General features: G+C 35.6%; 1 long non-coding RNA gene across 1 annotated transcript; it reads left to right on the plus strand.

Moving 5' to 3' along the window:
* The first annotated feature begins 9,446 nt into the window (after window positions 1-9,446).
* Window positions 9,447-10,027, plus strand: LOC143543749 (uncharacterized). Its single transcript, XR_013137138.1, has 3 exons — window positions 9,447-9,473; window positions 9,590-9,690; window positions 9,848-10,027. It is a non-coding gene; the product is annotated as an uncharacterized LOC143543749 (long non-coding RNA).
* Window positions 10,028-15,390: the final 5,363 nt, after the last annotated feature.

Genomic DNA, 15,390 nt, shown 5'->3' on the forward strand with positions numbered 1-15,390 from the left:
AAATCATGGGGTGTGGGGCCCACCCAAAACCGGCCCCAAATATATTTATTTATTTATTTATTTATTTATTTATTTTTTTTATTTATTTTATACTTTATAAAATATATAAACACCCCATATTTTATAAACCATTTTATAAAAGAACACATAGTTAAATAATCATTCTAATAATAATTATTTGAATAAATAAATTAACCAATTAATTTATTTAACACTTTCAAGTAAGTATTCAGAAACCCGATTTTCTGAATGTATCGTGTTCTGTATTTGTCTCATAGATCTTATCTTAACAAATACATAATTGGTGTGTGTCTAACTCGTTATTGGGTATGACCCGACTTGGATCAAACACAACTAGCCACATTAACCTAATTATGTGTCTCGGGCATATGGTATTCCAACAATCTCCCACTTGCACGTGACTCATAAGAAGTTAATGCTAATGGTGAATACCGCCTAACAACAGGTCACCACCCCTAGTGTGTTTGACTAAGTGCCATTCAATAACATCATCCCCTTCAAGTCCATACTTGATATGATATAGGTAAGTCTTATCATTATATCCCTTTGTTACTAGATGTCCTGTCAAATCGAAGAGACACAGAGTGATCATTCTCTCAATGATTTAACTTAACAGGCCTTAGACATCTAAACTCTCAACACATAAGAGGAACAAATTCCATCTTGACTGCATACATCCTCGTTGACATCTCATATGATATCTGAGCTCTTTCTTACACGTCATCGTGTTACTGAAATAACAAAGAAGAGAGTCAAGATATCAGACTTGATGACAAACCAGATCCGATATGCATCTCAGGTCAAAGGACACAATGATACTCGCCTTTACTCAAGGATTACTTATGATCAGTTGCACTAACTCCATGCAGTGATCCTTGAGAGCGGATCATGTCCAATATTTGTATCCCACAAATATCTATGAACCTTGGTGGCAAACCTATGCCCTATATTCATCACATGAATATCAACCAATCCGGGTTCATAATAGTCTTACCTTCATACTTGTTCCCACAAGTATGATCGACTACGGACGTTTAGAACAACATAAGTCATTCATGGATTAAACATGCAAATATAGAACATAACTCATTGAATAACTAAAACATAATTAATTTTCATGAGATACCCATTACATTCGTTCTTATACAAACACTAAATACAGATTAAATCCACTCACTAGAATACCGAAGTCCTAATGCACAAACATGACCCTCATGCTTTGGCCTATCGAGGAGCTTCGTGAGTGGGTCCGCAATATTTTGATCGGTATGAACTTTATGAATACATATCTTTCTCTTTTCAACTTCATCCCTTATGTAGTTGAATCTGCGCTCAATGTGCCTCGTTTTCTGATGAGCACGAGGCTCCTTGATCTGTGCAATAGCACCTTCATTGTCACAGAATATCTCTAGGGGCTCCTGAATGGTAGAGATAATCCCTAGATCCATGATGAACTTTTTCATCCATGCAGCCTCTTGGGCTGCCATTGAAGCGGCGATGTACTCAGATTCTGTAGTGGATAACGCGACAACATCCTTCTTCGAACTCTTCCAAGAAACAGCGCCTCCATTCAAAATGAAGACATATCCCGACTGTGACCGAGAATCATCTCGGTCAGTTTGGAAACTCGCATCCACGTAACCCTTTACGACGAGTTCCTCCTCACCAGACCCATATATTAAAAACATATCCTTAGTCCTTCTAAGGTATTTTAATATATTCTTGACAGCCATCCAATGACTGTCACCTGGGTTGTGCTGGTATCTACTCGTTATGCTTAAAGCATACGAGACGTCCTGTCTAGTGCACATCATTGCATACATAATAGATCCTATTGCCGAAGCATAAGGAACATGCTTCATCCTATCCTGCTCTTCCTTAGAGCTAGGACTTTGGGATGAGCTTAACACGGTTCCTCTAGGAATAGGTACCAAACCTTTCTTAGAGTTTTCCATCCTGAACCTTTTCAGGATTTTATCAATGTATGCACTTTGATTGAGTCCGATCAATTTCCTTTGTCTATCCCTATAGACCTTTATTCCCAAGATATATGTCGCTTCTCCAAGATCCTTAATTGAGAAACGACTACTTAACCACGCTTTAACGCTTTCCATACTTGGTATATCATTTCCAAATAAAAGTATATCATCGACATACAAAATAAGGAACATGACTATACTCCCACTAGCCCATTTATACACACACGCCTCATCACCGTTTTGGACGAAACCAAACGCTTTGATTTCTTCATTGAAACGATGATTCCACATCCGTGATGCTTGTTTCAACCCGTAGATTGATTTCCTTAACTTACATACTTTGTCAGGATTAGATGGATCGACAAAACCTTCAGGCTGAACCATATGGACATCTTCCTCAAGATATCCATTAAGAAAAGCGGTCTTGACATCCATCTGTCATATCTCATAATCAAAATGAGCTGCAATGGCAAATAATATCCTGATCGACTTAAGCATCGCGACCGGCGAGAAGGTTTCATCATAATCAATCCCTTGAGTTTGCGTGAAACCTTTTGCTACAAGTCGTGCTTTGTAAGTATCTAAATTTCCATGCATATCGGTCTTCTTCTTGAAGACCCACTTACATCCAACCAGTTTGGAGTTAAGTGGACGATCAACCAATTCCCAAACTTGGTTATCGTGCATGGATTGCATCTCGGCGCTCATGGCTTCAAGCCACTTGTCACAATCAGGTTGTGACATAGCATCTTTGTAGGAGATCGGTTCATCCGAATCGACCAAGTAGCAATCATCCACGAGAAATCCATATCTCTCGGGAGGTTGACTAATCCTACTAGATCTGCGAGCAACGTGTGTATGATCAACCATTTGATCACTTTCAACATCCTCGTGTTGAAAACTAGTATCGACCAACTGTGTATCATCCAGTGATTCTTGAACCTCTTCAAGTTCCACTCTCTTTTCACTAGGTCCTTCCATAAGGAACTTAGTTTCTAAAAAGTATCCTTTGCGTGAAACAAACACCTTTTGTTCACTAGGATCATAGAATATATATCCTATATCATCCTTTGGGTATCCTATGAAGATACACCTGATGGATCGAGCCTCAAGCTTATTTGGGGTGTCACGTTTAACATAAACTATGCATCCCCATACCCTTAAATATGAAAAGGATGGAACCTTTCCATGCCACACTTCATAGGGTATTCGATCCACCTTTTTGGTCGGGGCCATATTCAAAATGCGAGCCGCTGTAAGTAGCGCATATCCCCAAAATGATGGTGTTAGTGAGCTTCGTGCCATCATTGATCGAACCATGTCCAACAGTGTTCGATTCCTCCTCTCGGATACTCCAGTATGTTGAGGAGTACCAGGAGGAGTGAGCTGTGAAATAATTCCACAATCTCTAAGATGACTTTGAAAAGCATCACTTAGGTATTCGCCTCCTCTATCGGAGCGGAGTACCTTGATTGTTCGGTCGAGCTGATTTTGTACTTCATTTTGAAATTCCTTGAACATTTCAAAGGCTTCATGTTTGTGTTTCATTAGATACACATACCCATATCGACTAAAATCGTCAGTAAAGGTAATGAAGTACCTTTCACTATTCCTACTAGTGGGCTTGAGAGGTCCGCATACATCCGTATGTATGATACCTAACAAGTCCTTAGCCCTTTCATTTGTACCTTTAAAAGGTTCTTTGGTCATCCTGCCTTGAATACAAGATTCACACTCATCAAACGAACCTAACTCATTTGTTTTCAAAAGACCATTCTTTTGGAGAGTATTTACACGATTCTTGTTTATGTGTCCAAGACGACAATGCCAAATGTAGGAATCACTCAAATCCTTTTTGAGTCTTTTAGTGGAAGTTTGATATAATGAGCTATTTAAGGTATTGTCATGAACCAATTCATAAATACCGTTGTTTGGTACAGCTTTAAAATAAAAGATACCATTAGATGATACATGCATTTCTGATTTTACAAATTTAAAGTCAAAGTTACATTGTCTAAGAAGGTGCACAGAAATAATGTTCCTAGTCAAACTAGGAGCATACAAAACATTTCTCAAAACAACTTCCAAACCACTTGGAAGCGATAAAGTGAAGTCTCCTCTAGCGACCACGTGCACCCTTGCACCGTTGCCCATGAAAAGACTCACTTCGCCCTTCTTTAAGTCTTCATTCCTTTTGAACCCCTGCAACCAATTGCAAATATGAGTTCCACATCCGGTATCCAATACCCATGTGTTAGAAGAAATAAGATTTAGCTCAATATTAATCATAAAGACATTACCCGAGGCATGCCCCGCATTCCTCTTGTCTCTTAGCTCCTTTAGGTAGACCGGGCAATTGCGTTTCCAATGTCCGGTCTCACCACAACCAAAACAAGGATCATCCTTATGACCCCTCGGTTCCACAACCTTTTGTTTCTTTGCCATAACCGGTGATTTGCCCTTACCTTTAAGATGCATAGGAGGACCCTTTCTTTTTGCTACCTTAGCCTTAGGATTGGGTTGAGATCGATTCTTGGATCTACCTTCATTGATCGCAAACACGGGTAAAACCCTTTTACCCATGCTCGCCTCGGCTGTTTTAAGCATTGAGTGAAGTTCTCCAATGTTTTTGTCCCACCCGTTCATGTTATAATTTAACACGAAAGTGTCGAACCTTTTCGACAAAGAGTTAAGGATCAAATCCGTTGCTAACTCTTTTGAGATGGGACAATTGAGCTTGGCGAGGCGATCAATGTAACTTTTCATCTTAAGTACATAAGTTGAAACTGGTTGATTATCATCCATTCTACATGCATGCAAGGCTCGAACCGTTTCGAACCTTTCAACCCTCGATTGCTTAAGGAACATTTCCTTAAGTTGAGTAATCATGTCGTACGCATTATGGTTTTCGAAATCCTTTTGGATTTCGGGAACCATAGTCGCCAACATGAGGCATGACACTTGAATGGAATCTTCCGTGTGTTGGACCCAATTCATATATTCGACCTCACTTCCCTCTTCCGGTTCATTGGGGATAAGTGTTTCCAAAACATGATATAATTTTTCTTGTTTTAGAACAATCCTTAAATTTCGGAACTAATCCGAAAAGTTATTGTGGTTAAGACGGTCTTTAGCGAGAATAGATCGGAGAGATACGTTTTGGACGTTAGGGATTATGTTGTCGTCGACGTGTGCGGCCATCTGCAGAATTTTAATTAAGTTCATTTTAGTGTTTTACATATTTTAATTATTAATACCCTTTTATATATACCAAATATAATTAATAATTAAAATCTAGAATCCAACGATAAACACGACTCCGGTTAGGTGACCTTTTTCCCATTGTCGGTTCATCAAGGTAGTTATTCATAACAATTGCAAACCCTTTTGCAACTTCTAGAGTTTATGGAACCGGTTCGAAATCATATTTCGTATCGGCATGTTTATCCCATCAACACCTATTAGACCCCATGCTTGGGTGACCCTCTTCACATGGTTCTAATTTAAGTCGTCCTACTTGTATCAACTTGTAATATTAACATACAAACGGTTAGGTGACCTTTTTCCCATTTATATGCCAATATTACCTCAACATATTAATTTACTCTACGCGGTTAGGTGACCTTTTTCCCACTAAGAGCTTACTAATATGTTAAGCGTTAATACAAAAGGATGGTGTTTAACCTGTTATCCTTAATTTTAAAAGGGATTTTTAGTTTTAATAATTCTAGTTATAAAACTTTAAATCATGTTCTAACATGCATTTAGTAACATGATTATTTTGAAACCATTTTCAAAATTCTAATTTATAATAAAACCATTTTATTATGGGCGTGAGACGGCTAGTTAATAAATCCATTTTATTAAACTATGTGTCACGTAATTACCGATAATTATTAGAACCCGTTTTATGCTTTGTTAATTAATTCTATGTGACGAAGTTGATATCCTAATATCTAGCAACCACATATTCAAACAATCAATTAACAAGCATACACAATTATACTAGACACGAGCCACTAAGTTAGACCACACTTGTTAGCCGAAACAAGTGTGTGTCTTAGGTCCAATCCTAAGGGACACATGACACATGGATGTTGTAGCTCCCACTCGATCCCGCATCCAAATGCTTCGAGCATCTTCTTCAACCCCGTTGTGATCCATTGGGCTTGAACTTGGGCCTAAGCTTCCATAAGCTTCCATTTGGGCTCATTAGGTGGGCTTAGGTCCATTTGGGCTTGAATCCCTTTAATGGGCTTGTGAGACCCATTATCACCATACCCGGCCCAATAAGGCCCAAACTTCCAATTTTGCAATCTTCTTTAAATTTACATAACAAATATCCTAATACATTTTTTTTTCTATAAAATAAAGATATTACAAATAAACTATTTATTACATACCCATATGAATAAATAATTACAAAATTGCCCCTAATTAATTATTACAAACCGAAACTTTGAATAATTAATAACAATCACAACAAACATCCATTTGGTCTACGGCTCGGTCTAGTTTTAACAAACATAACCCGTTATGTCTTAGGAACCCGTTCCAAAACCCCTTGACCTTATCGGGCCTAGCCTAACCCATTTGGGCTTGACCCAATAACTTGATTATGGGCTTCGGCCCACATGTGCAAAACACATGGGCTTCGGCCCAATGAAAAGTCTAATGGGCTTCGGCCCATTTGACCAAAATGGGCTTCGGCCCATTTAACTTTCTTCCCTCCTTTATTTTTCTTCTTGGTTAACCCATTAACCTAATGAAGTGGGCTTCGGCCCAATCACATCCGAATTGGGCTTCGGCCCATGAACTCGGTTTTATATATTTTTTTTTTTTTATTTATTTTTTTTTTGAACAAAGCCAAAAATAATAACAAGATTAAATACAAAAAATCATGCATGTTTATTTTTGTATAAAATCTTTCAAGGGGAAAAATATAAAACCGAAAACCCGGAGCTTAGTTTCCCGTATCCCGGCTCTTGATGCCATTTGTTGGGTTTCTATGGAAAATTTATACTAAGTTAACCATTTAACTAGTCACAATTAAGGCGGAAGCATGATATTTACAAACTAAACATATCTATCCATATGTATATATATATATATATATGTTACAAGTTTATATGATATGTGTTCATGAACAACCTAGTTTATTCATGTCATAAGATTACCAATAATCTATATGTTAGAAACCCGAGGCAAGGATCAAGTAATACGGAAAAACTAAACTATCAAAGCTTGTAAAACTTACATTCTTAAACCTTTAAGAGATGTAGTTGATGGTTGAAGAAGATGATGATGTTGATGCTAGACTTTCAAAGGAAAATCCTCAAACGGAATGTACCCCGAGCCTCCAACACACACCGAGCTATGTTAGGGAGCTTGAACACCAAAAACCGAGACCCGAGCCTCTTCCTTTTGTCTTGGCCGAAAACAAGAAGAAAGAAAAGAAAGAGTTGTGTGGTTTTTGTTTCTTGAAAGTATTTTATGATCTTGATCTTTATATCATCATTCCATCAAATCAAGACATGGTGTTAGGTGTTTTTGGTCAAGTAACCCATACCAAATCCATGACAAGATATTGACCAAAATCATGGGGTGTGGGGCCCACCCAAAACCGGCCCCAAATATATTTATTTATTTATTTTTTTTTTTTATTTTTTATTTTTTATTTATTTTATACTTTATAAAATATATAAACACCCCATCTTTTATAAACCATTTTATAAAAGAACACATAGTTAAATAATCATTCTAATAATAATTATTTGAATAAATAAATTAACCAATTAATTTATTTAACACTTTCAAGTAAGTATTCAGAAACCCGATTTTCTGAATGTATCGTGTTCTGTATTTGTCTCATAGATCTTATCTTAACAAATACATAATTGGTGTGTGTCTAACTCGTTATTGGGTATGACCCGACTTGGATCAAACACAACTAGCCACATTAACCTAATTATGTGTCTCGGGCATATGGTATTCCAACATCAAGGTCACTTATGATCTGAAAACAATCTGTTATATATAGTTTTGTGATGTGTCATCTCTTATTTTGCTATAATATGTTATATATAGTTTTGTGATGATTCATTATGTTGACAAATGAATATTTATGTAGACGTCTGGTAGTAGCATGTGCATGTGAAGATCCCTGATTACATATGGTGATGGCAAAGTTTCAAAAGCTTGTGAGACATTTGCTTACCGTCATAAATAATTAGAATTTCTGGATAACAGATGGATCTAAGCTAATGGGATTGAACAGGCCAATCCCTTCTAGCATTACACTTTTGACAAACTTATCGGACTTGTGAGTAATATCTTAAATATCACATTAGTTAATTTGCTTGAAATTATGATTAGTTGTGGTAATTGATAATTAGTGACTTGGGAGGAGCAGACTCAGTGTGTCCACCTTTTGGTAACACATCTTTTAAAACACTGTAAGTACTTGAATTTTTCATATTAATGAAGTATTTCCATTTTATTCTTTTTATTTATTTTAAATTTTTATACTGTTAGGATCTTATTACTGGGCATGATTGATTGATTGATTGATACTGTTAGGATCTTAAAGCGTATAGGGACCATAAGAATAGGGCTTCTAGGCCTGGACTTCAGCCCCCTACAACCGACTTAGCACACTGCACACCACAGTTCTGTTGTTTTACCAGTTGAAAAATGACCATGAGATGATCATTTTGTTATGTTATTTTTCATGTAAGGACACTTTAAACCTGCATTTTGATCTATTTGTTGAAGCATATGACACATTCGTTACTTAATGTTAGTTACTTGTCTTGTTTACATATTTTCTTGAAATCGGACATTTATGTGTCATCCATTAGAAAATAAAATTTTCTTGATGAGGATAGCGTTAGCAGATATTATGCTAGGAACTCAATAAAGACTTCATTTCCAAGCCTTGTTAAATACATGACAAGGTAATTTTATATTTCTCTTAATATCATTTCATCTCTAAACAAATTTTTCTTAATTTTGGAGTTTATAGTTCACTGCAACACAAGTTTTTGCTGCTTAGCAATACCTATTTGTTCGTTACTAATAAGATTCATAGTCAAGGTGGAAACAGACGCATTGTATGGTGTTTACAACCAAATAGAATTTCAAGTCCAATAATTCAGGTATTTAACTACCGATTTTCCATTATATATCATTTGAAATCTTTTGACTGATATGTAAATTTACTTTTTATCTGCAGTTGCTTGTCAGGGAAGAAACTTTTGCTCAGTTTATGTGAACTTTTTATCGCTGAACTTGAGATCCTGGTTAGCTTCACTATTGTCACTTTAATTATACGTTTTCTTTTCATGCTCAAATTTATTTTTTAAACTTTTTTCTTTAGGCGTTGTTAAATATTGCAAAAGAAATTGCTTGTTATGGCATTCTTGCTAGTTCAAGAAAATAAATGGTAAACACATCTGATCTCTTCTTTTATAGGTAATTATTATGGCGTTTTTAACTATCAATGTGGATAAACTGTTAATGTTTGGTAGTATTAGTATATTTCTACTTTCTTTTGGATGAATGTTGGCACAATCTATATCAAGTTGCAGATAACTTTCTGTTACCAAGGATGTAATAAAAGTATATGATTTTGGATTTGCACGAGAAATCGTTCACAACCACCTTACACCAAGTATGTTTCAACATGCTGGTGAGTTATCAACCATCCTTTTTAATAAAGTTTACATGAAAACAACTTGTTACCCAGATTATCTTTGTGCTAGTTAGTGAAATATATTTTGTTACCAGAATTATCTTCTTGCTAGTTACTTAGTGAAAACAACTTGTTACCCTAATTTTTTTCTCAGGTTGAGGAAAGGGAAGACAGATGCACCGATGTTGATATTGATGGAATTTGTGAAGAATGATCAACTTTTGTGGCAAACTTCATATTCCGGTGAAATTTTGTATTGACATTGATGTTGTTAATTTTTGAGATGTTTGTAATTTGTATTTTATGAAATATTGTATGAAATGTATTGTAATGTTCAATGTATTTGTTTTATTATAAATTTTGAGATGTTAATTGTCATTTAAAGTGAAAATTAGTAATTCGTCAAAAAAAATTAATATTATAAAACACCTAAAACATGACACGCAAATGCGTGTCAAATATGCATGTAAAAGATGTGTCATAAATGCGTGTCAAAAACAAATGACACAAATGCATGTCAACTTTTCTTTATGACATGGCCTTCCTTGACACAATTTTACGTGTCATCTACCCCTTATTTTCTAGTAGTGCCATTTCCGCTCTTCAAGCGAAAACCCCCACTTTTTTTGGTACATAATTACACCAATCAAATAGAAAACAAGCATCTACCTCCAAGTTTGCTACAAATTCCTTTTTTACACTTTTCACTGAAAATTCCATCCCAAAATCCAGACACCACTTTGGTTGATCATTTTCATCACACATATATAATTGCTGACAAGCCAATAATAAATCCTTTAATTCCTTTACCTCATCTAGAGTGTATGGTGGTCTAGACCACCCCCATATCCCACACACTTCACCACCATACATTTGCAAACGATCAGCCACAAGGCACTATTTATTCAACTCTATATTTATTAATAGTATATGAGATGATATGAGACATTGTCGGTTATATGCCTTACCCATTCATTAGTTTTTTTTTCAATTCCTTTTACAAGCGGTTGTTTGCTTCAAATTTTCATTTTAGTTTCTTAAATATAACGTTAAACAAATTGAATTGTTAAACTAAACATTTTTGTTATTATTTTGTTATTCAACTAAATATTTTGGTTATTAATCTACGGTTTTACGACAACGTTTTTTTATGTTAGTTTGTTTTCAAGGTTTTATGTCCCCTTTCATCATATGGGTTCGCAGCAATTTTTTGACACTAATTTTTTTTATATATAGAATTAAGATTAAATACTCACTTCACAGTAGGGGTTACATACACAAAGACATAAACTATCCAAATTACTACACGATACACGGATGACACAAATTACCCAAATTACATTTACACCAACAACAAAAAATTACCCAAATTACATTAATTAACCAACCACGAAATACACAAAATTACATATAAACTACCAATTATATAATTTTTATTACACAAAAATACACATATTACATAAATACACAAATTACTCAAATTACCCAAAATAAAAAAAAATTACAAGTTATATACATTACACTAATACATAAATTAAATATATTGCAAATTACAGTAACTATACTAGCACGCACACACAGATTACATAGTTAATTAAACGGGTAAAAATTTTTTTTAGATATTTTAAAAGTCAAATACATACATTAGTTTATTAGTTTATGTAACGATTGCAATAAAATGTGTACTTATATTTTTCTAAGAAAAATAAGTTAAATTTCTTACGACTCATCTAGTATTTTAGAACTCATTAAAACACATAAACTAGTTGATGCAATAATTGCAATAAATATGGGCAAGAAAAAACCATCAGTCAACGATTTCATTTTTCAAACCAAGAAATGAGATTAAAAAGGATCCTTGTTCTTAAAAATAAAAAATCTAAATATAAATATCTTAAATCTAAAAAATATTAATAAATACTTGTTCTTAAAAGTTAAGAACAACCTAATTGTTCTTCAAAATAAAAATAAAAATAAAAAAACAAAAAAAATAAAAACATTCTGGTTGGTGGTAACTGGTTGATGTAATGCAACGTGCGGATTTCTTCAAACCCCCATATTACTTTTGTTGAACTATCTTAGTTGAAAATAAGGTTCATTTAGAAGAAAAAAGAGATTAGTGTTGTGTGAAATTAAACTAGAAGAGTGATAAATTAGAAAGTCAATAAGGAAAGATAAAAGATTAGGCTATGTGTAGTGGGCGTTGATTTGGGCGAATTTTAGGCGCGAAAGGGGCGCGAACACCGCCACCCCCCCTCGGCGATAAGTGGGCGAAAAGGGGGGGGGGTGTTTTTATCGCCTGGAAGAAGAAGAAATATTATTATTATTATATTATATGTATGTGTGTGTATATATGTATATGTATATATGTTGTGTGTGTGTATATATGTATATGTATATGTATATATGTTGTGTGTGATATATATATATATATATATATATAGGGAGGGGTTATTGTAAAAAGATGAGTATGTCTAAAAAGTGTAGGAAGGAATCCGAGTGGTATGATCTTGGTAATCAATAACTAAGATTGAATGTGGGAGGAATTGGATGAGTGTTTTATTTTAAAGGCTAAAAGTGATGTGTTAAATGGTATTTTTGTCATACATATTTGGTAACATGCAGATTGTCAACGTGATAATATTGGAAGCTCCTATTTTTAAGCAATTTTCTCTTGAACTTCTAAAATATGCTCAACTACCTAAAATCTTTTAATTATTTAACCTAAATCACACGCCAAATAAGTGAGAATCTATTAACTTTGTCGCCATCATAATTGAAAGCACACGTCAAAAATTTTCAAGCCCCAAAAAGTGTCTCAATTATTGGCGACCATAAACAAGAAATCGAAGCAGCAGAAGGTGGGTGTTTTTCAATTCCGAACACCTCGTCAATGTTCCAGAGTGTTTTTTTGATAACGGTAGTCGGTTATTGATAAAGACTTTGTGATTAGCGGGTTGATGGTGTTAAAGACTTTGTGATTTGATAAAGCTTCTGGATAGTTTATTTAATTTGGCAAATACTTATTTCTTTTAATGAAGATAATGGAGAAGAAGTCCCCTACAATTGCTTTCAGCCTGTTGATGAAGGAGCAAAGCTTGTTTACTATTTACTTTGATTTAACCGACTTGTTGAAAACCCCCAATTTCTAGGGTTTTTGTGTTTTTTTTGTTTTGTTGTGTTGTGTATTTAACTATATTGGTAGATTGCTTTAAGGTATTTGGTCTGTGAGTAGTAACAGAAACACATTAAGTGATTGTTAAAGTTATTTGTCTAGCGGTTGTAACATGTAACATCCTGAAATTTCTAAGATAATGTTAATTATATTATTTAATAGTAGAGGGGAAGTTTACTCGGGTAAGCGGAGAAATAAATAAATAGAGTAGGAGCTAGTATGGGTCGGGCTAGTGTTGGTTAATGGATATGAGTTATGGACTTGGGAAGGAAGGAAGAGACTATGGGCTTAAGCCCATGATCAATAATTATATAAACCTTAAATCACCATTTAATCCTCCATTTCTCACATTCCATACACCACCAAAACACACACTTAGCTCTCTCTCATCCTACACTCTCTCTCTCTATCTAGCCGAAACCAATAAGAAGAAGAAGAAGTGATTTCCGAACCGAGGTAATGATAGTATGATTTTTGTTTATACAAACTCGTTAGATTTAGTCACGAAACGACGAGCCGACACCGTTAAACCATTGAAGTCATGAGATTTGGGTGGAATCGGGTATAAACCGGACCTAAGATGAGCTTAGGGGTCACCCTAGCTCAGATCTGGATCGAGCGGAATGAAAAACGGTGAAAACGGTGCTGGAATACGTTTTTCCGGCCACCGCACGTTTTTCCGGCAATGGCGGCGCCGGAGTTGTGGGTACGAGGTTGTCAAAGAATGTTCTGACAAAACCTAACCCTAATTCGTTACGGGAGAATAACGAATGAGCTTCAATTCGTTATGAGGTTCGTTACGGAAGAACCCTCGTTCGTTGGGCTCGTTTGAAGGAAGAATAACGAACTAGTTGAGCAATTCGCTATGATTGCCGGTTCGCTACAAAATACCAATTCGTTAAAGTTCAATTCGTTAAGGTGGTCCATAAGTGGTGATTCGTTATGATATAGCAATGAGAATGGCCAGAGTAGTATTTGATATTCCATTATTAAACAGTTAGACGCACACAGCTCAAGAGAGGAATAACCATTAGCAGGAGAAGTAACCGAGTTCAGGTGAGTTTCTAGCCCCATTTCCTTGTTATGTTTTCGGGGCTGTGTGCATACTCGATGTGATTGGTTTAATACACTTATCCTAATTGATAAGTGTATGCCCTATGTGATATATGTGAACGGCATAAAAGATTTCTTGTCGGTACGTGAACGATCTTCGGATATTGCACGTACTATCAAGTTATAGTTATGAATATGAATGCTACGTATAATGTATAAATGGTTTCTTGTCGGTACGTGAACGATCTTCGGATATTGCACGTACTGTCAAGTTATAGTTACGAATATGAATGCTACGTATAATGTATAAATGGTTTCTTGTCGGTACATGAACGATCTTCGGATATTGCATGTACTGTCAGGAAATGGCTTGATAGAGTGTTCTTATGCTAAAATTATTGTATATGTGAAGTATGTGTATACAGGTACATGAAAGGTATATAAGTTCTACGTCTGACGTAGTAAGTTAGGATGGCAAATTCCTCTAACTTCCGTTGGATATAGACTTGGCAGGTGATAACGTAGTTAAGGACGGTGGGCCTTATACGAGTTACAGTAGATAGATGAGAACGTAGTTAAGGACGGTGGACCTTATACGTGCTTCAAATAGGAGTCAGCTTAGGAAAGGACTGCGGACCTTATACTTGCTGTATTTGTGTTGCGATAGTATAGGAGAGGACTAACGGACCTCTTGCGGGATAAGAAATAGGAGTCAACATAGGAAAGGATTGTGGACCTTATACTTGCTAATGTTGAGTCGTGATAGCATAGGGGAGGAATGCGGACCTCTTACGTGTTATCACTTAGTTTGCAACACAGAGAAGGACTGCGGACCTTTCATGTGTTGTTAACATAGGATAGTACAGGGAAGGACTGTGGACTTTGTACGTACCTTAGATGGTGAACATAGGTAAGGGACGGCGGACCTTTTTCATGTTCACCGACCTTGAGTACAGGTATAGACGGCGGACTATGTACGTACTCACGGTAGACTGAGTTTTGTGATTAGGGTACTGGTTAAGAATGAATATGTATCTTCGGATACATAAGTATGTATGATATGTGTATGTATTGTATGTTACTTGATTAACTAGAACTCACTCAGTGTAGCTGACTTTTAGTATGCACGCAGGTGAGCTGATTATAGAGTTAGCATGAGGATGACACATGGCATGGATTGAACGGCTGGCATCTGAAGAAGCAAGGAAAGATGTTTTAAATATGATATTTTATGTTATGGTTTTTAAAGAAAAGATTTAATGTTTTGTAACGAATGATTTAAGTTAACGTTTCCGCGAAAGTTTTAATAAACTATTATTTGTAGAACTGTGTTTACGAGTAAATCCGACCTTAAAGTGAGGCACCGGGACCGTGGCCTTACAAGTTGGTATCAGAGCAAAGTTCGAGAGATTTAAGCATCCTACATGCTTAGACTCGAACAGAGAATGGAATTTTAGTAAGAAAAGAAA

The sequence above is a fragment of the Bidens hawaiensis genome, unplaced genomic scaffold, assembly GCF_021521415.1.
Source record: "Bidens hawaiensis isolate Kalapana, Puna unplaced genomic scaffold, B.hawaiensis_p1.1 tig00013295_1, whole genome shotgun sequence".
In the NCBI taxonomy this organism is placed as follows: Eukaryota; Viridiplantae; Streptophyta; class Magnoliopsida; order Asterales; family Asteraceae; genus Bidens; species Bidens hawaiensis.